Source organism: Pinus tabuliformis, chromosome 9, assembly GCF_031772625.1.
Source record: "Pinus tabuliformis cultivar Carrire ecotype Pingquan chromosome 9, CPIR1, whole genome shotgun sequence".
NCBI lineage: Eukaryota > Viridiplantae > Streptophyta > Pinopsida > Pinales > Pinaceae > Pinus > Pinus tabuliformis.
The window spans coordinates 1,233,247,966-1,233,273,862 of NC_142307.1; the positions used below are offsets into that span (position 1 = coordinate 1,233,247,966).

Sequence of the window (25,897 nt, forward strand, 5' to 3'; positions counted from 1 at the left end):
ATGTAGAATTACCAGCTCAAAATTGTACAAAATGGTCTTACTAATTGAAATACTTTGCTGTTCAAATTGTTCAAGTTTATTAGGCTGGCGTACATCAATCATTTGTGTCACTTCATCTTCAGATCCTGAAATATCGTTGGTGCTCTATTAGACTGTACTATCCCTCAGTCTGAAGGGAGAATTCCACCAAATTGACATAAGCAATCTTCCACCTCTATTAGATTGCCATTTCAAGTTTTTTTGTATTCATCTTGACAATCTATCAAGATACACGTCTCAACAAATGTATCCTTGATCTGAAGTTTTTTGTAGGCTAGTCGGAAAAGCAATTAACCTTTATTGGTTTCCTTCATCAACTATGGTGTTAACCTCCAACGTACTTGACCCAAAGTGATGGGCACCATCAGGTTTTAGTTTACAGAGATGCAGAGTAATATTTTGTGATTCTGCGTTACATTGTCAAATATGGGGGTAAACATTTCATTTTTCCTCTTTCCTTCACCAACTATGGGGTTAACCTCCAACATACTTGACCCAAAGTGATGGGCAGACCATCAGGTTTTAGTTTACAGAGATAGAGAGTAATATTTTGTGATTCTGCATTACATTGTCAAATATAGGGGTAAACATTTCATTTTTCCTCTCTTTTGACCAATGCCTTGTTATACTTTAAGAGAAAACGAGAGAAATGAGTATAATAAACACACACATAGCAACAAGACATTCAAATCATGTACACCATGATTTACCCTGGAAAACCCTAATCGGGAAAAAACAAACCAGCAATAGATCTATTATTGTCCTTGGCCAAAACATAGACAAGCCAGCCAACATCCTGGCCCTGGCCAAGTGAGCCTTCATCTTGCTACTTTGGCACAATACAATGGAGAATCCTCAAGCCTTTTAACAACTTCAACTACATGAAATCCCACGAGCTTAATACCATAAGTCACCAATACCAGGTGCCAAAACCACAACTGTTAACCATAACTCTTGACACAACCTCAACTCCATCACTGGGTCAAGTTTATTTAACAATCCCCCTTTAAACTTGAATTTGGGTTCTCCTTGACCAAATCCAGCCAAACCAGCGAAGTGAACTAGCACCTTGCAGTGCTCACCTCCAGGGCCTACCCGGTCAATGCCAAGGTATTGAAAATCTCACATGCTGTCCTAGCTCAACATGCTTCATCATATCACCACATGCTGCCCTATATCACCTAGGTCTTTATCCAAACTTTACCAATGATTCACCGGGGTACGCATGCCTTACCAGGTTTTACAGTCGTATGCCCATTTACATGTAAATTTTTTTGACTCTATTATAACATTTTTTTTTTAATTGTTGCTATTATGGCACTTAAGTTGTCATCTTCTCATCTTGCCACTGCTTTGACTTCACCCTCCACGCCCATGATATCAAACATTTCAAAGACATCATCTTCCTAGAGGCAAACAATCCATGATATCTCATTGAAACATTCTGTCAACAACCAACACCCATGGTTGCTCTCTTTATGGACCTACGCACCATGGTCTCCAGAGTCCAACTCAAACACATACCTGATCATTTTCTCTTTTTGTCTCTCTCTCTGACCATTCCACACACAAAGTCGCTGCTTGAGGAAGTGATATCAAAAAATCATGGGAATGTACTTGAAGATCTTGCTGGTACATTAATTATTTCTTTAAAGAAAATTCTCTTACGACCTTCATACAATTCTATTTAAAAAAAATAGAAATTCTCATCCTTTGATCAATGTACAACGCCTCTCTCATTCACGGGATGTTGTGTCGAAGACGCTAGTTTTACAGATCAATTGGCTTGTATGTGCTCTGTTGGGTAGCATTGGCTTGCATCTGTATTCTTCGACCATCCAGGTGGCTACAAGTGTTTCTGTTGTGCATTTTCCTTGATATTTATCTCTAGATTTGCTTATTTCTACACAGGCAGTCTCACAATGTTGGTGTTGATTATCCTCTGTTTTTTTTTCTTTCAAAAATCTGTGGCACTCTGTGCTTATTCCTTCACAGGCCTGCTGCATTTTATTCTCAAACCCTTGAAATTTTGCATGGCTGGCAAATTATGTTTTCCTCGATTGGTCTATATTTTAATGCAACATATTAAATTAAGAACTCACCATATGTCCATATAATTTGAGTTTCTGTTTTCTCTTTGGCCTTTTTGTTTTCTGTCTTTTGAGTCTTAGATTCGAACTACATTCAAGGCCACCACCACTCACAGCCGTCAGGGCAAAAACTTTTCCTTGCCCTTAACTCGAACCAACAACACTCCAACGTTGTTGCACAACTCTTTTTGTATTCTTGTGTCAAACTCATTCAGCGCTTGTTATTCAACACTAAATTCTAAATTGTAGGCAATTGCTGCATTTTCCTTGTCATTGTGCCCTTTTGCTACTTCTTTTTCTTCATGCGGCCTTGCAATCATGGGAAACCCTGTCGTTGACATCTCTAGCAGGGCATTTTAGTCCAAGGCCTGCATGTGCGCCTCCACCACGACTCTGTGCTCAGGCCTTGGCAAAGCCTTCAGGCTCTGTTGCTGATCTGCGAACATGCACATTTTTTCATGCGCTTCTGCTTCTTTATCATCAGTTAGATCTGCTCGACCTATCATATCAGTTGCAACATCCACTAGGCCAAATAAATCCTTGACAACGGAGGCCTTAACTTGAAGCCAACTCTTGGCTCTGATACCACTTGTTATACTTTCAGAGAAAATGAGAGAAATAAATATAACAAACGCACACATAGCAACAAGAAATTCAAACTATGTACACCAAGGTTTACCCTGGAAAACCCCAATTGGGGAAAAACCATCCAACAATAGATCTATTATTGTCCTTGACTAAAACAAAACCAGGCCGACCAATATCCTGGCCTTGGTCAAGTGAGCCTTCACTGCTCTACTTTGGCACAACACAATGGAGAATCCTCAAGCCTTTTAACAACTTCAACTACATGTAATACCATGAGTCACCAGTACTAGGGGCCTAAAACCACAACAACTAACCATGACTGTTGACACAACCTCAACTCCATCACTGTGTTAAGTTTATCTAACATATCCAATATGTCTTCACTCTTAAAAGTCAAGATCCAAACCCTGTCTTTATTGCTAAAAATAAATAAAGATTCAATTCTGACCTTGTCAACATTCTTATGCTGCGATGGAATTGCTCACATTCTGTTCTATGGAAGAAGTCATATGGGTTGAACGTTTTTTTTGTAAGTAGATTTTATCTGACAACAGTGGCTCTGCTTCATTGTCTGATGTTTCAAATTTCAAATTGAAAGACATTTTCTTGATTGTCTGTGCCCTGGACACGTTTATACTCTTCTTTGCAGCAATTTGTTGCTTCCCTTCTATGTTTGCACACTGATGTGGCACTTTGTCCTAGTTGCTGCAATCAATTCATTATATATATCCTTTCTCCCTCTCAGTGTGACGTTTGAAGTAGTGATTTTGTGCTTCAGATTCAACCTTGCTGCCATGATGTTTTTACAGTGTTATTTCTTTGAATCTGCTTCAAATCTATTTGGCATTGTTGATATTTGTAGCTCGGGAAGGTACTTCTGCACAGGCTTAAGTGTCTTGACATGTAGAAGTCGCCTAATACTCCCTTAGACCTTAACAATTACATTAGTAATTAAAGTAATTTCTTTTTTATAAGATAAAGTGAGTTAATCTAATGAAATGCAAAGGTTTTTGAATTAGTGTACTAGATGTAATCTCAACTCTCGATCTCAAGTGAGGTGAGATCTAATCTCAACAGTCAATCACTTTGGAGATTAGGGTTAGGGATTCAATCATAACTCAAACTTGTAAAAAAAAGGTTAGGCTAAGGGAGAAGACACAAATAGTGAGTTAGCACAAGACTTGAGAGGATATCTTAGTGATTGAGTGGAGAAGGACTTCAATTCAAGTGTGTCGGATTCTAGGAAAGTGAAAAGAGCAACAAGGGAGATCCATATCAGATCTAGGTTATTGATGTATATGTCTTTTCCTCAATGGGCCATTTTTCATGAAAGGGAGCCCTAGTAAGTTCTGATATCATTTTAATGAAGAACTACTGATTGGGTAGAAATTTGTGCATGTGTGAGTTTGGTTAACTTAATTTTCTTCTGCTGAATATTTTTTATGTTAAGATCCTAATTGTGCTGTTATTTAGTAAATCTAAGATAATTTGTGTTGATTTCATTACTGATCTAGATTTATGTAGGAACGAAATGAAATATAGATTTAAACAAAAACACAAAGATACAACAAAATGAACTTCAATTAATAAATAACAAATGTTGAAAACTGTTTACACGCAGAATGAAAGCAAACTAGCTCGGTCAATGGTAGCTTATCTTTGAGAAGAGATGTCACGGCTACATGCTTTCTGAACTGTGTTACAATGAGGCTACAAAGCATTTTTATCATGAAGAAACAATGAGAAATCCTAAACATCTAAAAACCTAACCTTAGGAGATGAAGAGCCAAAAGCTTATGGGCATCGACGGAGTTAGTTGGAACGTCAAATTCCCGGGGTCACAATTTTGGCATACGATTTCCGTTTGGCACACACGATATCCTGTTAGAAAGGTCTGTTTGAGGAAAACAACTTTCGACTTTGCAAACGTTAGTCTTTGACTTGCATTAGCCCGTTTCCCCCAAAAATGTCATTTAGGACAGGGCCTCAAAATGGCTCTAGAAGTTCAGGACCTGAAAATTGCGAAAAATAGAAAACTATCGAAATAGGAAACTGTGTCGAAAAATGGGAAACTGATAGGAAAGTGCTAGGGTCCAAGCGGAATAGGCGGGTGGCCACCAATATCCACTTGGATCAGTCCTTTCCCCTTATGAAGCAATGGTCCCTATTACCCACCACCAGTGGGTGACCCCTATAGGAGAAAATTTTCTCCTAGATTTGTCTTCAGTCGACAACCCCTTGCCATCCACTTGATAGCTTCAATATGCTACTATTCTTTGCCACCTGAGCTAGCTATTGTGTACCCTCACTCATCTGTCATTATCATATGTTTGAAGGTAGGCCATCTGATCCCAAAGGTATGATTTTTCATTATATAATTGAGTGTTTATGCTTGTTTTTCTTGGGCACACTCGGGGATGGATTATTAGGTGACATGGAAAAAGGAAGGGCTTCGACTGTACTCTTGTTCCCTTACCTCAACTGAGGGGGTTAACCCTGTATCCTAGTCCCGTGGGATCTCCTTTATTGGCTATTAGCTTTAGGAGTGACACTACATGGGAAACCCTGATTTGGTTGCGTGTGTTAGTTTTTGTAGCATTAGATGTGTTCTAGTCATGAAACTTGGTGGAGGGGCTAGAATACATGAGATCTCCATAACCTAGAAATCGTTTATGGAAATCCCACCTAGAGGTGACTTGATTAGATTATTAACCTATTTTTTAAATGTTTCTTAAGTTTAAACTTAGGAAAATTGGTTAACTAATTAAAATTAATTAAGTCAAGGTGAGAATTCTCTAGAACCTCACATGGATCGACTCCGATATGATCTTGGCCCTTGATTCAATTTTAATCTTGGCCATTGGCGCTCCAACAAAAGATTATAAGAAGTCGATGGACACTTGGAGAACACACTTGTGAGAACCATAGATAGTTTGATTTCCTCAGAGGGTTTGATTTGCAGAGAGCGAATAGTGCTGGAAGAATTCGAGCTTTAATAGGGAAGTAAAGACAACAAGGGGCAGTGACAGTGAGGCTGGAGGAAGTTTTCCAAATCCAGCGAGTACATTTGCAGAGAGGCCAAAGTTTCTTCAGGAGGCTGTGTAGTCCTAGTGAAGAAGCCTCAGAAGGCAGTTCAATTTATTGAGAGGGGAAGATGTCTTTAGTTCTAGAGGCTAGGAAGGAGTCCCAGAGTGCCAGAGAAGAATTTTCCCAGCCAGCAGGAGGAAGGACTACTTGATTAGTAGACAATTCGGGTAGCAGTTGCAGTAGGCAACTTCAGGTTGACGCAAGGCCTGCATAGACCCAGTTGGACGACTTGCTTTTTAGAGGCAGTCCAGTGCTTGGAATTGCCTAGAGTGAGGGTAATTTCCCTCGAGATATTTTTGCCAGTATTTTCTCTACAGGATAGCCAGATTTTGACATCCAGATTATTGTACTTAGAATTTCTCACTGCTGCATAATAATAAAACCCTCAGCTGCTGCACCGGTTTTCCCAAGTTGGGTTTTTCAGGGGCATTTGTCCAAAAATAACTGTGTTAATTATTGTGTGTGCTATATTTTCTTAGTTTCCAACGCTATATTTCTTCCACAATTTTATTTGTGAAGTTTGCAGTAGTGAACTATTCATTGTTTGTATGGGCGAACAAACTGTTAATTAATTTACAGTTGGAAGAATAATTTTCGGTCGTTGCAATAAAATTTCGTAGAGAAATTTTTTGAGTTGCAAAATAATTTTGTAGCGTCGAAATTTTCACAGTGTGGCCCTGCTTCTTGACACCACATATTTTACTCCCCTTCGCTCATTACAAGCCCTTTTCACATTTTCCCATCTAGGTCCACATTTGTTTATTAGGTCCAGAAGGTGTTAGCACTCCTTCCCCTTGTCCACACCTTGGGCTGGGCTTCGAATGATGCCCCAGAGGTTGATGTAGCTAAAATAAACAATAAAAGAAAAAGATGGCCACATAAAATAGGAAATGTACCACAAAATGCAAAAGATGGTCGGGACAATAAAATTTAGCATGTGGGAAAAAGCCAAACATGAGCTCTACCCCCTATCATTATGGCCATCACCCTGGTTCATAGGGCCCCTATGAGTGCCCCTGCATCATTAAGGAACCCATGAATGTCCCAACCCCTAGTGGGCGATGAACTGCCCCACCTTAAGGGGGTAATCACTACTATATCTTACACATCATGCTCTCATTCCCTTGAGCCTTGAGTGGCAAAATAAACAAAATAAAAAGAAAAAGGCATATGAAGAAAGGTGGAAATAAAAGGTCAGGGTAACTCATATACCATGATTGCGCCCTCCTTACGTTCATACACCCAAGGTATGGGCCTCCCTCATCATAACTATCCTTGTACCGTGGCCTGTGGATTGGAGCCTTCCTTTTATCCCCACTCCATTCCATCATTATTTCACATGACACTTTCCATTTGAAGGGTGTACCTTGGACCTGTCATTCCCTTAAAGGTTGAAACCACCTAATAGGGTCCTTCATTAACCTCTCCTACCTAGGGAGGTAACACTAGTACATGTTCAAAGCCCCAAATTTGGAAGGGAAACCCACTATGAAGTCCTCACTTCTGCCCTTGATTAACAAGCTTATTTACTCAATTGCACTAATGAATCATTGTATTGGAAGGTGAGGAGACGCATTAGATCTTATACAAGATTGCAGGTGGGTTTTCATCTTGGAATTGACCTCCCTATACGAGATCCAAGCCCTCCAGAGGATCACAATGGTATTTGTAGGGTGAGCGTTGAGAGCCATGGGCCTCCATCCATGCAGAGCATTAATTGCCACACATGGGCTTCTTCAGCACCACCATTTGCTTGCTCGTGCCCCAGTTATTTGAGATGATGATGCACTTGGACCACGTTGCCCTAGTCGGCTACACATTGCACCCGACACTTGGCAGTTGATCCAAGGCCTAGAGGAGGTTATGTCTTTCCTAGGGAGACATGGGAGGGCATGTGTCATCTTCTAGCCCTCATTGATGGAGCATCAACTTGATCTTGAGCCACTTGGAGACCCATGAGACCCATTTGGAGCTCACAAAGCCCAAATAGGGGTTTGGAGATGTTTTGCAGCACAAAGAGGGTACCACCCTCTTCATCTTGATTTTTGAGGTCCTCTCTCACATTTCTATCACGTTAGGCCTCAACGTTGCCCCTCTAGGCCTCCACACATGCATGACATCCGCCTAGTGTGGGCTTGGAGGAGAGATAAAATAATTTTAATGAGCTATCATGGTTGGCTTGTAACCATGGGTGGGTTACTTAGCATATTAGGCATATGGAGGAGCTTTGTCTTTTAAAATTTGAATTCATAACTCTTTTATAAATAGATGAGACCTAGTCTCATTCAAAATCATCACACTTGGGATTTTCGATACGTCATTAGAGATTTTCAGACCTGCAATTTGTGGATGGTTTTTTGGATATTTTGGATGAATTTTGATGTTTGGATAATTTCGCTATCTTTCTTGGAGCTTCTATTTGGCATTGTTATGGATGGATATGTTCTTCACTATCTTGTAAGTGCTCTTTATTGATGAATTTCTGATTTTGTTAATGTCTAATGCATGGAATATTGTCTCATGGTTATTAATGTGCCCTAATTGATGAAATATTGTCTAAAAATTGTAACTATTGGGAAATTTTGCATGTATTACTCATAGATAGTGAATGAATGAATATTCCTAGGGGATTTATTGCATTTGCATCCTTGAAACTTCATTAACAAGTGTCATTGAAGTATAAATATCTAATGGTGTAGTGAAGCTGCGTCCATTAGGGGTAGTGAAGCTGCTTCCTTTAGGTCTCCTTAAATGTTATGCAACTAGATCACAAAACAAAAGAAAAGATAGATCAATGACTTGAAAATTAGCCTCTTCGAGGGGGTAACCTCCTTTACATCACATAAATGAAAAATTCTTGGATGATTCAAATGACAAGACCTCCTTGGTATATATAGGAGTCTAAGGGGTCACAATATAATCATAGCCTACATAATAATAATAATGTAAGGGCACAACAATAACAATAGTGGGCTTTTATGGGGCACACCAATAACAATATGGGAGCTACATGGGCACACCAATAACAATAAGGGGCTACACTAACAATAACAATAAGGAAGGTACACTAGTATTATAGGGACGTAACATGCCCCTCTCCTTCAAAAAAGTGTTGTCCTCAATGCTTGAGTAGTTATGGATGCTTATGTATAAAATTCTCATACTCCCATCTTCAGCGAGTAAGTTCTTCCACTTAATGAGATACTCTGAAATTGATCAATTCCGTAGCTGTCGGGTTCTTGTTTTTGTGACTACTTCAGGCTCCAATATGATTTTTCCTTCTTCGTCAAGTTCTAGCAATATTGTTTGAAATGGGAGCTTGTCACCGATAACCTTCTTTAAGCATGAAACATGGAAAACTGGGTGTACTCGGGAAGATGCATGCAACTCTAATTTGTATGCCATAGTACCAATCTTTTGCAACACCTTGTAAGAACCATAGTACTTGGGTGATAATTTATCATCCTTCTTAGCTTGCTTGAGGAACATTTGTTTGTATGGTTGTAGCCATAAAAATACCCAGTCGCCTACGTCAAAGCTTCTTTCACTACAATGTTGAGGCTCCTATTGTTTCACTCGATTTCACACCAGAGTGAGGTTGTCCTTTAAGAGTTGGAGAACTTGTTGATGCTCGATGTGATCTTCCATTGCTTGAACCTTAGAATTTTCTCTTAAAGATGATGTGATGGACAGTGGATGATATCCATAAAGTGCCACAAATGGGATCGTTTTTTCCGCATTATGGAAGTTTTATACCACCATTCAGCCAGAGGTAACCACTTAACCCATTATGTTTGTTTATCAGATACAAAACAATGAAACTATCCTTCCAAACATTTGTTCACTATCTTAGTTTGCCTGTCAGATTGAGGATGACAATATGAACTATGAGCTAATTGAGTACCAAGACAAGAAAATATTTCCGTCCAAAAATTTCCCGTGAAAATGCGATATCTGTCACTTACAATAATCTTTGGGTTTCCATGTAGCTTTTGAATTGTTTCCATAAATGCAATATCAACTGTATTGGCTTTAAAAAGATGAGATAATGCACAAAAGTGTGCATACTTGGTAAGTCTATCAACTACCACCATGATAACACTATTTCCTTCGGACTTGGGTAAACCTGTGATAAAATCCATTGATACCTCCTACCAACGCTGACTTGGAATGGCTAAAGGTTGTAACAGACCTGAGGTTTTTATTGTCTCAATTTTATTTTGTTGGCAAACCAAACATCCTGCCACAAACTTTTGAATATTAGATTTAAGGCCATCGCAAAAAAAATCCTTCTTGACCCTATGGTAAGCTTTTAAAAATAATGAGTGCCCTCCTAAAGGAGAGGTGCAATTCCAAAAGAATCTTTTGTTTGAGTTGGGAATTCTTGCATAGATAGAAGTGATCTTTGTACCATAATGAGTCATTTTCCAGATAAATGTATCAGATGTACTGGAATCTTGCTGCAAATTTTGAATGAGTGTCCACACCTCTTCGTCATTCTTCCATTCCTCCCTTGCTTCAGTTATCCAGTTAGGTTGGATAATAGAAATGGCATAGAGAAATGCTTCCACATCCTCATCCCTTCTTGAGAGTGCATCTGCAACAACATTTTTCTTCCCTTTTTTGTAGATGATTTCAAAGTCATAACTCAACATCTTAGTGACCCATTTTTGCTGCTCTTCTAAAGATAATCTTTGTTCCAAAAAGTATTTAAGACTATCATGATCCGTTTTTACCTTGAAGTGTCTTCCCATTAGGTAAGGGTGCCATTGCTTCAGGGCATGTAGTATTGCCAACATTTCCTTCTCATAAATAGGTTTGTGTAAATACTTTCCCTTGATTGGATGACTTTCAAAAGCAATGGGTCTTCCTTCTTGCATTAAAACAACACTAATTCCATTTCCTGAGGCATCACATTCCACCATAAAGGTTTTTGTGAAGTTTGGAGTAGCTAAAATCAGAGCTTGGCACATTGCCTCTTTAAGATGTTCAAAGGAATTAGTTGCTTTTGGAGTCCAAAAAAATGCATCTTTCTTTAGTAATGTTGTTAGAGGTGCTGCTATTTTCCCATAATTCTTAACAAACTTGTGATAATACTCTGTCAACCTGAGAAATCCTCAAAGATGGTTTAGGGTTATGGGGATTTTCTATTCCTTGATGGCTTTAATTTTGTTAGGATCTACCTTAACACCCTCATGAGATATAATATGACCCAAATATTCCACCTCCTGTACCCCAAAGAAACATTTGGAGGTTTTTGCATACAATTGTTTCTCCTCCAATAGTTTGAGCACCCTATCAACATGTTGAACATGATCCTTTTAAGACTTGTTGTATATTAGTATATCATCAAAAAATACTAACACACATTTTCTAAGGAAGGGTTTGAAAATGGAGTTCATCAAACCTTGAAATGTGGAAGGTGCATTAGTAAGGCCAAAAGGCATGACCAAAAATTCATAATGACCTTCATGAGTTCTGAACGCTATTTTTGGAATGTCTTCAGTCTTCAGATATCCTGAATGAAGATCCAACTTGGTGAAGTAAATTGCTCCATGTAATTCATCTAACAATTCATCAATGACAAGAATGAGAAATTTATCTTTAATAATTAGCTTGTTGAACTCCCTATAATCTGGACACATATGCCATGATCCAGCCTTCTTGTGTACCAATATTGCTGGAGCAGAGAAAGAACTTGGCTAGGTTGAATTATACTTGCCTCTAGCATTTTTGCAACCATACTTTCAATTTCACTCTTTTGGGCATAGGGATATCTGTAAGGTTTGAGGTTTGGAGGAATGCTTTCTAGAATCAAGTGAATAGCATGATCATGATCACGAATAGGTGGGAGGCATTTGGGAGTTTCAAATACCTTGGAATGATTGTCCAAGGTTCTTTGGAGATCTAGAGAAACAAATGATTTCGATGTTTGAACATCTAGTGAGCATAGTTGTGCACTAATGCCTCGTTCTTCTTTCTTCAAAAGCTTTGTCATGCCATTAGCGTTGATTATCTTCCTCGGTTTCCTTGCGATGCCCCTTATTTCAATTTTCTTTCATTCCCAAGAAAATCTCAAGAAAATTTCTTGAAAATTAAAAGCTATCATCCTCGAAGATTGTAACCATTGGAATCCTAATACAACATCAACATGAGCCATAGGAAAGGAAAACATTCGACTAATCAAGACATATTCCCCCTTGGTTGGATTGATATTATGGAACTTCCCTGAGCAATTTATAGTTCCTCCATTTGCAACCATCACTTGACACTTTGGTGTTGGATATATAAAAAAATTCAATTCCTTGGCTATCTTACAATGAATAAAATTATGGGTACTACTCGAATCGATCAACGCTATTACCTTTTTTTTTCTTGATATATCCGTCTATCTTGAGAGTTTGAGGAGTGGTAATTCATGCTCATGCATTACAAAATATGGTTGGATTCATTTCTTCTTTCTTTGGGGTTGGTTCCCGGTGTATATCTTCTTCTTTTGATGTTTCTTGTTCCTTTTCTTCCTCCTTTTCACAATCTATGTAAAATAATTTCTTCTTAGCACAATTATGACCCTTAGCGTATTTGCTATTGTTGGTAAAATGATATGTATTCTAATTCCAACATTTAATTATCGAATCCAGGATCGTAAGACTTAGAGATGCAAACACAGGGAATGCAGGATTAGAGCCTATTCTAACCTATGCTAACAAATAGCAATAGAAAGAACTAACCACTAAGGATCATAACTTGTCATTGGAATTTGGAATTCTAATGCTTATCAAGTTCCAAACCACAATCTTTCATTATTGGTAGACAATGTTCATGTGGTTTTATTTGTGTAGTTTATTAGGTCTTGAGACTTTAATGGCTATAATCCTCTAGTGATGAAAACTCATTAAACATGCTGCAGAAAAGCAAATTACAAAAAAAGGTAAATGTCGACAACTACAAGCAAAAGCGTGCGAGGTAAGTAAAGAAGACAAGACAATAAACTGCAGAAAAATAATAACAAGAAATGCATCACTAAAATATCAAAGATAAATGCTAAGCAGGCTTAGAGTCATAATGATATATTGTAGGTTCTTATTTGCTGTAAGACTCTTTTACCAAGTAACTTCAAAGCTCTTAATCAATTAAAGAATCCTAAACTGCAAACCACAAATTTTTCAGTATTCTGATGTAGAACCTAGGTTCTAGTACCGAATTAAGTATTGAAAATCTGGAAATTAAAATTCGAAATAATGAAATATATTAAGAAACCAACTTCAAGATTTCTTAACTCTTAAGCCTGGAAAATCAATTCGAATTTGATCATAATGCATTCTACTTACTAGATCTGAAGATAGAGCAATAAATCTAATACTATGTGAAATACAAATCTAATGAAAAATGAAATGAAACATCAAATAAAATCTGCAATCAATAAAACACTAAAATTGAATATTTTTTTTTTCTCAATCAGTCTACTCCTATTATTTATACAAAAAAGTTACAGCAAGGCCGCTGCCTTGAAAAGTCTTGCCATGAAGTTGGCATTTTACAAAAATGATCATGATCTCAGTACACAGTAGACCTCCAGCAGTATTTTGACTTCACATAAAACTCGAAACAACGCTGAACATAAACTAAAACGAAACATCCACAGCTAGACAACGCTAGACATAAACGAAACATTGACTGACAGAGACCTGAAACATGCATTAACGTCGAGACTCAAAAAGGAGTCGAGCTCCTACTTCAGAAACTGCAAAGAGCGGAGACCCGGGCGGGATCAGTCGTCCTCAGAGGTGTATGGCTCCTCAACGACCCTACACCCGAATTGAAGTGAGTCCTCAGAGTCAGAATGATGAACCGCTGAGCCTGTTGGCTCTTCTCGAGCTGGCGCGCTTGGACTTGCAGTGGCTTCAGAATTCACCGCAGAAGGACCTCCCATGACCTGGCGCTGGTTGTCAATCAGATTTGCCGTCCTCTGGTCTGCAAGAACTCTAGGATGGGCCGCTCCCGAACCCCGGACATCTTCACATTTTTCAATAGTGATTGAAACTATGAAGGATGAGTTGGCTAAAGAACACGGGATGCGGTAGCGGACAGTGGGGTGGGCATTATGCTCACATTCAACAGTCCTGACTCGCCCACGACCCCTGCCTCTGCCACTTCTGGTGACAGGGGGACTGCTACGACCAGGTTCCAGCGCGTCCGAGGAAGAGTATGAAATGGGGGTGGACCACTGAGAGGTGGCACGACCGCGGGAACCGCCACGCCTGCTCCCCATTCTGGGCCGTTCACGCGGCATGGTAATGTGCAGAGGCTTGTCAAAGGAGCGGATACACAGAGAGGAATGACAACGAGTCCAGTGCCCAGAGTGAAGCGGAAACAGAACCCCGACAGAACCGTAAGAACCTGGAACCAGAGCCCAGCAATTATGGAATGCTCTTGAGCCGAGTAAGGGAATGACAGGCCGAAGCTCGCTAGCAGAATGGCTCAGGGAAACACACAAAGCAGCAACCCATAAGGCCGCAGTGGTCTGCGACGAAGCCGCGGGAATGATGAACTTATTGAACGCCATAGCACAGATAACCAGGAGACTGTAGGAGGAAGTAAATGCCTTCATTAATATACTTGTGCGAGACCAGCTCGCCCGTCCAGAGCTGTTACCCGTGGCGCGCTTGGGCTGACACCTGCCCATTCGATGCGCCTCCATCGTACCATCCAACCTGTCAAACACCCGCATCCGGGAAACACTAAAATTGAATATTACCCTACTCTACGAATAAAAATTAGGGTGTTACCTGAGTTGAGGGGTCCTTCCCGACTTGGAAACATGCCCAACAAGTAATTCAAATTAACATGATGCTCAAACTTCAAAAATTAATCTTCATTACAACAACTTCTCTTTTGCTTACAAATGGAGTTTCAAGTTTATTACAATAACCAACTTAAGAATAATAATTTTTTTATCTACATACTTTCTACAACTTTTTTTGTTGTTGCCAGATTCATTTCTCTTTATAATACATAAGATGGAGGAAGTGATAATATTGACTCCCATATAACTCTCGCTTCCATACTATGATTAAAATAACAAATACTATTTAAAGCAATCTTGTTATGATTTAAAATTATGTTGAATCATGCGTTGGAGATGGAAATGATGCCACTTGAAATTAGTTTGGCTTTTTCTCCAAGTCTAGATGTAACTATGTATCTGTTGGTGTGCAGGTGCAAAATTAGGTACTAAACTGTTGAACTAGTACCAAACTGCTAGATTGACGCTGAATTGGTACCGAAGTGTTGAATTGGTACCAAACTGCTAGATTAAAATTGAATTGATACAAAGATAGAAATTTTCATAGTTGAACATGCTTCTTGGCCACATAACCACATTAGTAACCCATCATTGATAAAACCATGTTAAAAACACGTTTAACCATTAAAAAGATAAGAAATCCATCACAATTAACCACATGGTAGAAGAGGTACATTTAGTTGAAGTTGGTGGTATAATGGTTACAGAAAGTGTCATAAATGTGGGAATATGGCCTATGAATAGAGACTTTATATAATGACATATTCAGAGCCCAACAACTATCACAACTGTAACAAAGCCCTTTTGCTCTTTTTTCCTCCAATTGTTGTGGTATCAACCTTGTAGTTTGTGGGAGACTAGGAGCAACAACACTTCTATCTTTATAGTTGTGAATGGTAGACTTCCTTGGTGCCATAATTTTGCTTTCAACATTTCTTGCCACTTTGAATGCCTTCTCCAATGAATTAGGTTCCCAAAGGTGAACCTCATGTTGGACGTTATCCTTTAAAGTCCCTTTAAATACATCAATCCTATGCTCCTCTGGAATATCATTTACCTTGATATTCCATCTTTGGATGTCCTCAATGCGCTTCGCCATTGAACCTTTTTATTTGAGATTTATCAATTGGCTAAAGAAGGTATTGCTCTTTCTATCCTCATAATGTGCTACCAATTCTTCCGCAAAAGTTGTCCAAGTGACAATTGATTTGCGAGAACAAAGCCATCGATACCATACAAACTGATTTTGTTTTAAATATAAAGATGCAATACGTACCTTTTGTGTGTGTGGTGTTGCACACATTTGATCAAAGTTCCAAGGAAGGAGTTGTACCAGATTTTTCAAAGGATCAAAACCATCAACCATCAACATTTTGAGTCATTGTAGACCCATTTTGCAAAAATTGTAATGTAAATGATGCTAGTAAGACCGTGTATGTGTGTAATGACCTAGGTAAGCCTATTATTTTGGCGACGAATTTCATCCTACGAGGTTTTTATCTCACTTATTTATCTATGTTTCTAAACACGAATGATCGATAGAGTTTTTCCCTCCAATTTCACCCCAAAACTAGGGTGGAATTTATTATCAAAGTCTTAGGTAAGTCCTAGTGTTTTGGTCAAGTCTCTTGTAAAAATGATTTGGGAATAATTTAAGCTAATTGGCTAAATTATTTTATTACAGATCACTTGGTCTACTGATCATATCGTGTCACAGAATTGGGGAATTATTTGAGAGTTTATAATGAACGAGTATTCCCCTTTGAGGGTTGAATTTTGTAAAATCTTATGTAAAAAATATTTTAGTGCATGGTCCCTCATACTTAGACACCATGGCTAAAATATTTAAGGGTGAGAAAATAATTAATCCCTTCAAGTGTCAATTAATTAATTTTTCTGGCAAAAATAAAATTAATTCTAAGCCAGAAAATTAATTAATTAGAGTAAAAAATTAAAATGCTAGAGAAATTAAATTTTCCAAGTGGAAAAAATCGTGGGTCTTAAAGAAATTAATTTTTGGAGGCCCCCCACCAAGGGAATATTGGAAATTTCAAGAAAAATTGGACCCTTGGGCTTTGGTGGTCAAGTCAAAGTCAAATTTTTGAGGAAATTAGCTCAAAATAATTATTTTTGAGCTAATAAAAAATGGTTTTAATGAGAAATTCGAAAATTCTTCAAAAATAATTATTTCAATGACAAAGATTAAAAGATCATCAAAGATTTATTAACGACTGAGATTATTTTGATGGAGATCAAGCCAACTAGCCGTTATTTTCCACTTGGAGGATTTATCTATAAATTAGAGGTCATTTGTGTCTCAAGCCAACTGATCTTTGGCTAATATAACTTTGTAAAGCTGATGTAAAGCTACTGTCCCACTGGGAATGTTTTGATAATCATAATAAAAGACTTTGGGGAGCAATTCATGGTGTCTTTGTTCCGCTGATTTGTGGTATGCGCTGGGTACGAACATTCCCATATCGTGGTTTAAAATTTTATTGAATCGTTATTTCGTTGTAGATGATATGAACTTTTTATTGATAAGTTTTGGGCTTATCTTAGGTGATTTGATTCATTGTTGTTCTAACGGTTTATTCTTGAGAATATATATAGTGTTTGTAGGTTCTCCAGCCCTTGAGCTCCAAGTTCACAAATTGTGGGCACAGATTGACTATGTTTGGATCTTGAATATTTTATATTTCTAACTTCGCTAAGGCTATAGTTTGGCATTTATTTTTCGAAAGACATTTAGCCATTGTCAAAATCTTCAAAAATATATTTCTCAAAATTTCTCTAAGCATTGTACACTTGTATATTTTGTAAATATAGTGTATAATTATTTTGTAAATTATTTTATCTTCTAACCCTTGTTTTGCAACTGGGGTTTTCTGGGGTTTTGGGATTTTGATTTTTTTTGTATATATTGGGGTTTTGGGCACTCGTAAAATTATTTGTGCAGGAGAACTTAAAGCTAGGTCTGAAGATTTGGAAAACTTTTCAGGGTTTTCTGGCATCGAATATCATTGTGAAGGTTTATAGAGGTGGATCTAGGCCTAGGAAGACAAGATCCACCACTTACTTCCCCTCCAAAGTTCAATGTCCCAGCTAGAGGGAGAGTCCGTTAGCCTTGTTGTGGCATTTTGTGGTGAAATTTTGGTGTATTCAGAGGTCTGAAATAAAATTTAAATTTTTTGAAGGGTTTTAGAGTTTTTTTGGGCCTCATAATCCTAACCATGAGGCCTCCAAGCCCTGCCGTCAGCCTAAGGAGGCTCCTCCTCTTAGCCACAGGCCCTTAGGGCTATTTTCAGCCCTAGCCATGGGCTTCTGGCTCTCCCCTGTCCCTCCTATCCTCTCCGTCCAGTCTCCTTCCCCTCCACTGCCCTTATTCTCCTCTGTTTGGATTCCGCCCTCTTCCTTTTCTCCTCCGTTGTCCATCATTCCCATCCACCAACCTTCCTTATCCCTCCGTGACCTCCCTTCTTCCCTCTGCTCCCCTTTATTTCCTCTCGGCTTGCCTTTGTGAGCTTCCTCTCCTCCTCCTAGCCCTCAACTTCCCTTCCTTTTTCCTTCGCTCCCCTCTAGGCAGCCCTCCTTACCCCTGTCATGGATCCCTCAGCCTTGTATCTTGCTGCTGCTAGCCTGAAAGGCCTCTTCCTTACCTCGGAAACCCTCTCTCCCCTAGACGGAAGGCCTAAAGGCCTCCTCTAGCCCTTGGTTGCCTTGTTTCCTTTGCCGCTTTCTCTTCTTGGCCCTCTTAGCCTCTTTTGACCTCACTGTGGGTGATCATTTAATTGTTGATCTAGCATTGGGTGTGTTGCAGAGATCTGGAGCAAGCTTGTTGTGTTTTGCAGGTAGCCCATCTATTGAAGAGGTTTTGGACAAGTGCTCTACTTAGCCTAGGGCCATTGGTTTGCTTCTCTAACTCTCAAAATCCTCACTGTCTCATATTTGCAGCATCTGAACATTACATATCAGTGGCAAAATTTTAATGAAATTGGCATCAAAATGTACCTAACACATTCATAAATCTTCATACAATTTGGGCATGCATGGTGAGCTTGTTTCATGACTGTTGTATTCTCCTTTTAAGGCTGCATAATAAGATCTGAAAATACATCAGTGACATAACCATTTTTCTTTTGTTTGCTTTCTATTTCAAGTTCTTTAATCTAGCTCAAAAGGAGGTGAAAATTTCAGATCTGTTTGACACATTTGCCATTAGTTTACTTACTGCTGTCCTGAAGATAGTCTCTGTTCATTAAAATCCATTGAAATATAAGTGACATGAAAGATTTTATTCATTGTGAAGGGAACTGTTTGCATTGCTTGCATTAATAAGATTGGTGAAGTATTTTATGTGCAATTATTTGCATTGGTGAAGTTGGATAAGAGGACTAACGCTTGTTGCCTTATAAGTTCCATAATTTGAATTATGCACACATAAGCTGTCTCCCAAAAGCACATTCATCTCAAAATTTTGGTCTAATAAATAAATTTAAGTGGTCATTAGTATCTATTGTTTCCATCATTCTAATTGGCATAAGAACCTTGGTGAATAGTGATTTCACATGGTCATATTTGTTCCATTGACTAATAACCACCTGTGAATGATAATTGTGCTAAGATACAATTATCTCTAATCTAACTGGCATTGAAGTAACTTACTCTAATTGTGCATCTTTGAGTAGTTTGTGATCTTGAGCATTTGATTGGTTGTGATCTAATTGCAATATTTTGGCATCTAAGTGTTCTTTGCCTAAAGGCTTTTAATCTAATTGAACAACTCTTGGATAATTGGTTGGAAGATCTCTAATTGTTTCAAGTAATCATCATTGGCATTTACCATGTTGAAATATTTTGGAAGAATTATAATTGATTGGAATCTTGTATTGAAAATCCTTAGCTAAGCATTGAAAGTGGATAAGTGCTCTTATTGTCATTCATAATTCATATTCTAAGTGGATATACATTTGTGAATCATTGTGAAGAGCATATTTCTTATTCTTGAGAAATTGCATCTCGTAGATATCTCGTGTTTATCATTTGCACTTGTCAAAATTGGCACATTCTCTTGTGGGCAAAGATTGTCTATAAATTTCTATTGATAATTACTTATCGTTATAACTGGAGATTACTCATAACTAAAGTACCTAACGTAAAACAATCTTAACTCAAAGAGGCATTCACTTATCTATCTTGCATATCATTCTAAGCTAGTCTTACATCTAATAAATTACCTTCAAGCATAAGCTTGGTTGATAGACAGTTAGGGCCACCCTCTTTCAATTTAGCTTGAGGGATTCAACTCCTTTCTAGTGGTTAATACAGTGACCTTGCAGTCGTCAAAGCCACAGTTTCTGCAGCGCCGGAGGCATTGGGTAGCTGGAACACAGGGGGAGGTATCGTTAATCAAGCCTTTACTTGCTTCCTGTTGGATTCCATCCCACAACCTACTCTAAAGACTGGTTCCAAAACAGTGAAGAGGAAGGTCATACTTAGAATAGACATATAACTAAAAGTAACCAAGATTCTTGCATCACACTTAGGTCTTAGGATTTTCATAGCATATAGGTTAGTAAAGCATATAAGCAGTGATTGTCCATCCGGTTACTTGGTCTCAAATTGATAATAAGCAAGAATTTGACTCCAAAAGACACTGGTGTCACATTTGAATTTAATCTAATCCTTAAATCCTGCTAAAATTAACCAAGTAGCTAGGCCACTCAATCGTGTCTCTCAGACTCGTTGGTTGCCAATTTGTCTTCCGTCTTCACATTTCCATAGGGACTACCCCCCATAGCCTGTTGCTGGGAAACAACTAGAACGGAAAGGTCTGGGATCAGAGTGATAGCCCCCGACTTGAGTCGTTGTCGTAGTGCCTGTACAATCTGAGCGACAACATGCGGCACATCATGTAGATCAAATAATTGCTCCATTTGTAGTATCCATGTTACTAGATCCTTGCCATCAAACTTCCTCATATCTATCTTTGGAATGTGGTGGGTCTTAAACCCAACATTGGAGTCTCTAAAATCATAATTCATATTCCTTTTTTCCTCATCATGATTTTCATGGATTACCTTGTCACCACTAGGAAGCCTTTCTTCTAGCAACTTTGCCAAGCTTTCCTTCAAGCCTTCCATCTTGACATTCATCATTGCTTCTATGTTTGCTTTTAAACCATCATTCAAAACTCCCATGTCCCTTTTTATACCATCTATCTTAACATTCATCATGGCTTCCAATTCATTTTTTGTTACTTTTTGCGAGAGCGAAATTTGTTGCACTTGGTCTCGTAATTTTGATATATCATGTTACATTTCTTCCTCTTCTTCATGCATCATAGTAGAGATTTCTGGTTGCTTACTAGGTGTATCCATTTTTTGTTTTGAGGCATGTTGGAATGAAACAAAGATATCTATGCTTCACTATGCCCTTTGAATCACTTCAAACTGATTTTTCAAACAAAAGTTATGCAAAATTTAAAAAAATACTCACATTTTTCTTGCTTTTAGGAGCTCGATCTTGAAACTGTTGTATCTTTGTAATTTCAGCCTCGCAAGGTCTAAAATTACGTCTTGTAGTAGCCCTCTGAGTCTTCTTTCCAATGCCATAGGTCAGACCAAGGTTGGATTCTTCAAGATAAAGTTATGCCAAACCTCCCACGATGATCTGATTATGGACTGGTTTAGTAGAGTTAATTTGTACGGGATGGCATGTGTCATTGTTTGAGCCTTCAACCTTGCAATTTATACGCAAGAAACTAAATTCCATGGAATTTTGGTCACTTTTTATGAAATTCAAATCCGATGCTCAATGAGAATGTTATGATGATTTTCCCTAGGTCACTTGTCTGAGACGGAATTCTGGAGCATGCAAAAACCCTAACTTCTTCGGTCCATATCTCAGAAAATATAGCCAACCAAGATCTAAAATTTTTACACGACTTTTACCAAGATTTTTACTCCACGTGGTAGAAATTTCAGCTTTTGAAGCCTTGTAGAAAAAAGTTATAGCACAAATGCCAAGATGACCTGTTTGAAGCAGAGAAACCCTAGAATCCAGAGTTCTGATACCAAATGTTATGCAACCAGATCACAAAATGTAATATTCCTAATTAGAAAATAATAATAAATATCAAAAACATGAACTAGGAACAACAATTAAAATTAAAATCCAAACACCCAAATCAGAACACCATAGAAAATAAGCAGAATAACTGAGCCATTTTATTAATCTCGAGAATGATGAGTACAATGAGTAAGGAAAATGGAACCTAGGCTTGCTACTGCAAGCTATGCCAAAACCCAGGTGAGACAACTCTGATATGGAGAAAATACTGGCCAAAACTAGAATTGCGCACTACCCAAGAAATTACTGTTGCTGCTACTAGAATGGGACTGAAGATTTTGCTCTGAAGAATGCATGGATCACCCTGAAATTGTTGCCATGGGCTCCGCTCCTCATACCCAAAAATACCTAGAAAGGGTTTGGCCCACCTTCAAGCCAAAACTAAACCCAAAAAGTGATGCAACTTTTCTAGCTAATAATCAATACGCCCTGCTATAATAATGAGGATTTCGGGCCCGAATATTGCCCTAAAAATTCTGTAAAATTAGTTGGAGACTCCTCCTATTAAACTCACAAAAACCTAGAAAGGGTTTGGGTTGAATCCACCGACCCCGGTGACCCCCAACAAGTGTGAATTGCCCAATCTGGCCAAAAAATGCCCCACAATTTTGATACTACTGAATTATGCTGAAATCTACCACAAAAAATTTCTCCTAGCTTTGGCTAAATTCTCTATTGAGAAATACCTCCTATCTCCAGCCCATATCTCTCCTGATTCTATTTCTCTAAACCCCTGCGCAACATTTGGTCAATAGCTTCTGCGCCCTTACCAAAAGATAGAAAAATCGACCCAGGTAATAGCCTCCAATTGACAAATCACTGTCCAAACTCCTATGTAACAATAAGAAAATTCCCTGCAAAATCTCGGAGCCTCTAACCCACGCTTGCTCCCACAATGTGCCCCACAAAATACCTTTGTGCCCAAGAAAAACACACCACTGAATAAACTCCTGCAATGATGTCGAATGGAAGCTCTGAACTGAGCTCCCCAAATTTCCTCACTAGGGAGACACTCGAAGTTCTCCAACACTCTGGCCCTTGTGCTAAACAAATCCAAGAGGAGATGAAATATGAAGTGTAATAGCCAAAATATAATCCACAAAATGAGTCCATCCTCCTTTTATAATTTCTCCTCATGCCTCTATACTCCTTTTTTTAAATATTATTTTATAGTGGGGGCCATTTTCCACTAAGTTACTTTTGTCGCCATTTAATAAAATAATAACTTGCCGCTATTCTCCAATAAAATAATACTAGCCACCTTTCTCCAATGATATTTGCCCTTTTTTATTTAATATTACTAAAATTGGGCAAAATTTCTTAGTGACTCCCATGCTCACAAAATTGGGGATATTACAATCCTCCCCGCCAAAAATTGCTTGTCCTCAAGCAATGTGGAACAAACGCTCCCTCTCTCTGTTGATGCAAACTATAACTACAAACAATACCAGGGTCCCAAATATGCCATTGAGTCACCCTTAATCCGTACACCATCATGTCATGAATGAATCCTTCGATACCAGGGTCCCACGTTAATTTAAAAAAGATGCCACCATGCTGACGCTGCGCCACTCTGATTACATATGACTACCCATCATGCGCATACCATATCCTCCTCTCTTTTAATCCGATGGTGAAATACTGATAGAGGCCAAATACATCCTGCCCAGGAATCTCCATGATGCCAAAGCCTACCCATCCAAAGATAACCCTAAACTTGTGCAACAATAGGGAAATCCTACCTCGCCATACGATGAAGGCCTCTACGAACCCCCATGTGTTGACCCAAAAGCGATCTAGATCACTCTCTGCCATGACTCCCCTCATCAAGAGACAGTGATCTATCAACCAACTGAATCCTTGGATCCCATAGCCAGACCTGCTGTGGCATAGCTTTGACGACTGTTGGAATCCATTTGTGCCTTGTCTCTAGCCCCTACATGCAATCAATACATAGGCTCCATATATCATGAACTAATATGATGCATGCTAAACTGCCCCGTGTTTGCGACTGCGTAGTACTAATGATCTCTAGAAACCACATGTGCCAAATAGCTACCCCTGAATGCAGCCAATAGATGGGTATCTCAAACTTGTAATCGACTCGATGTATGTGGATCCATCCTGCTCCTGCCAACCATCACCACTAAGTCTGCCACCCGCCCTCTCGATAATGTGCCAATACAATGTCTGGAGCCCGAACACATATTGGAAAATTGCCTCAGCCATACACGGTATCCTCTGCTCATGCATGGTCCTGACATGCCTTGTGGAAAGAGTGACACATGTCTCCCTCGTGACTAATTCCCTAGGCGTAGGCTCAGTGATGAATGATATGCCACCCTTGCAGATGATCACCTCATCCCCCAACCTATGGCTGTCAACTCGCGCATTGACCCAATGTCACCGCTGAGAGGTCTCTTCCTTAGTGCGCTAAGTGTCATCCAAATATCTCACGTGAACTGTGTCCCTTGCTGCTCATGCCCAGAGTATCAAAGGAGAACATCCAAATCATTTGTGCCTGTAAATGATGTAGAAGGACAGGCATGTGAGTCCCCATGGATACCGTTGAGTATTGCACATTTGCATCCTTGTCAATCCTGAGTGAACTACACCCAAAGGTATGCCCTATGTCTCCTTCCATAAGTCTCCCTGGAGGCAACCCTCCAAGACCCCGTTGTGCAACACCATATGCCCCTGCATACCACCGAGCATCCCTGTACTCCTCGGCATGCCACTTTACATTGCGGCCTACCTTTGTACACTGCTGGATACCCCCTGCTACTGCTGCTCCATCCTGCATCATCTCGTGTCCTATTGGTGTCACTGTACCTGACACTCCCTGCGGGTACTCAATGCGATGCGAGTCACTCCTACTCCACAGTGTAAATCGACATGCCATTGCACACCACCACGCACCTCCATGCTCCTTTGTAGGCCACTGCTCCTCGCTGCATAGCTCTGCACACCACTGGATGCTATGGCCTAAAATTACGTTTGTACACATTAGTTCGCATCCCTCTACCTAACACTAGACCCTACGACATAACTCTGTGCAGTCTCGTGTACTACTTCCTACTGTTGTACCACCCTGTAACACACGGTATCCCACATGTGCAAAAGTATCCGCCACTCTGCTAGTGAGCCCACCATGACACACGTCATATCTCCTCATTTGTCCCGGTAGACCTGAGTGGCCTAACTCCACTCTTGCTAGAGGGGATATCTCTGTTGTGTCGATCCTCGACGACTCCTGCGCCCAATACCTCAATGGGAGAACATCGTCTCCATACAACGCCTAGTCCGATGGCCTACCCATGCCACCTCCTCCAACCAGCGTCTGCTAGAGAATGTTAATCATCCTACGACCCCATGCGCAACCAACATGCCAAAACAACCCATGGAATTTGCTCACAAACCGCCTGGCCACTAGTGTCGACTGAAACTCCCCTAAGGAATGCATGTGCTGAGTCACTGGGTCGATTACCTCATCAATGCCATAGCCATCCCGCATGTCTAATATCGGATAAGAGGGCCTCCAGTACCCTTAGTGTCTGAAAGCTCCCACTGAGCTTTACTCTAGACTACGACCATCTCCATGAGTCCAACCCACTCCACCGGGTACCAACTCAGAATCTCTCGCCATCCAACCCCAAGAGAGGGATCAAATGTACAAACTCCCACACATAGAACAAGCCCTCCATCCTGTGAGTGTTTCACCCTGTGCAGCTCATGTCGCCTCATCTCACCATCCTGGTCGACACATAAAATTTGTCGAGGTGACTCTGCATCTCTCTCTCCATTGTGCAAAGGTAGCCTAGAAATGTTGCAAGCCCCATCTATATGAGCCCAAAGAGAGCCACTGTTTGGAAGTACTGCAACTCTGTTGACGGTCTATGCATTTGTCTGCTCTAAATTGGTGGCTGGCCCAAAAGATGATTGCTCGTCCTCCTCCATCATGGGCTCAACATGAGCCTCCAACTGTTCCTCCATAGACAACCTGACATGCAAGACATGCTCACCAGTCAGCTGTAGGTGGTTGTCGTCCTGAAGCTCTGTCATAGACCTAGATGCCTTTATACCTATTAGCTCCTCATCAACGGTGGAGATGTCTCCCAACACCTCATCAACCTATGGTGCGTTGCTGTCACCTAAA

General features: G+C 39.6%; 1 protein-coding gene across 2 annotated transcripts in view; it reads left to right on the forward strand.

Moving 5' to 3' along the window:
- Positions 1–25,897, forward strand: part of CRY3 (cryptochrome 3) — a 371,088-nt gene that overhangs the window by 965 nt on the left and 344,226 nt on the right. The gene's annotated exons all lie outside the window — the stretch shown is intronic.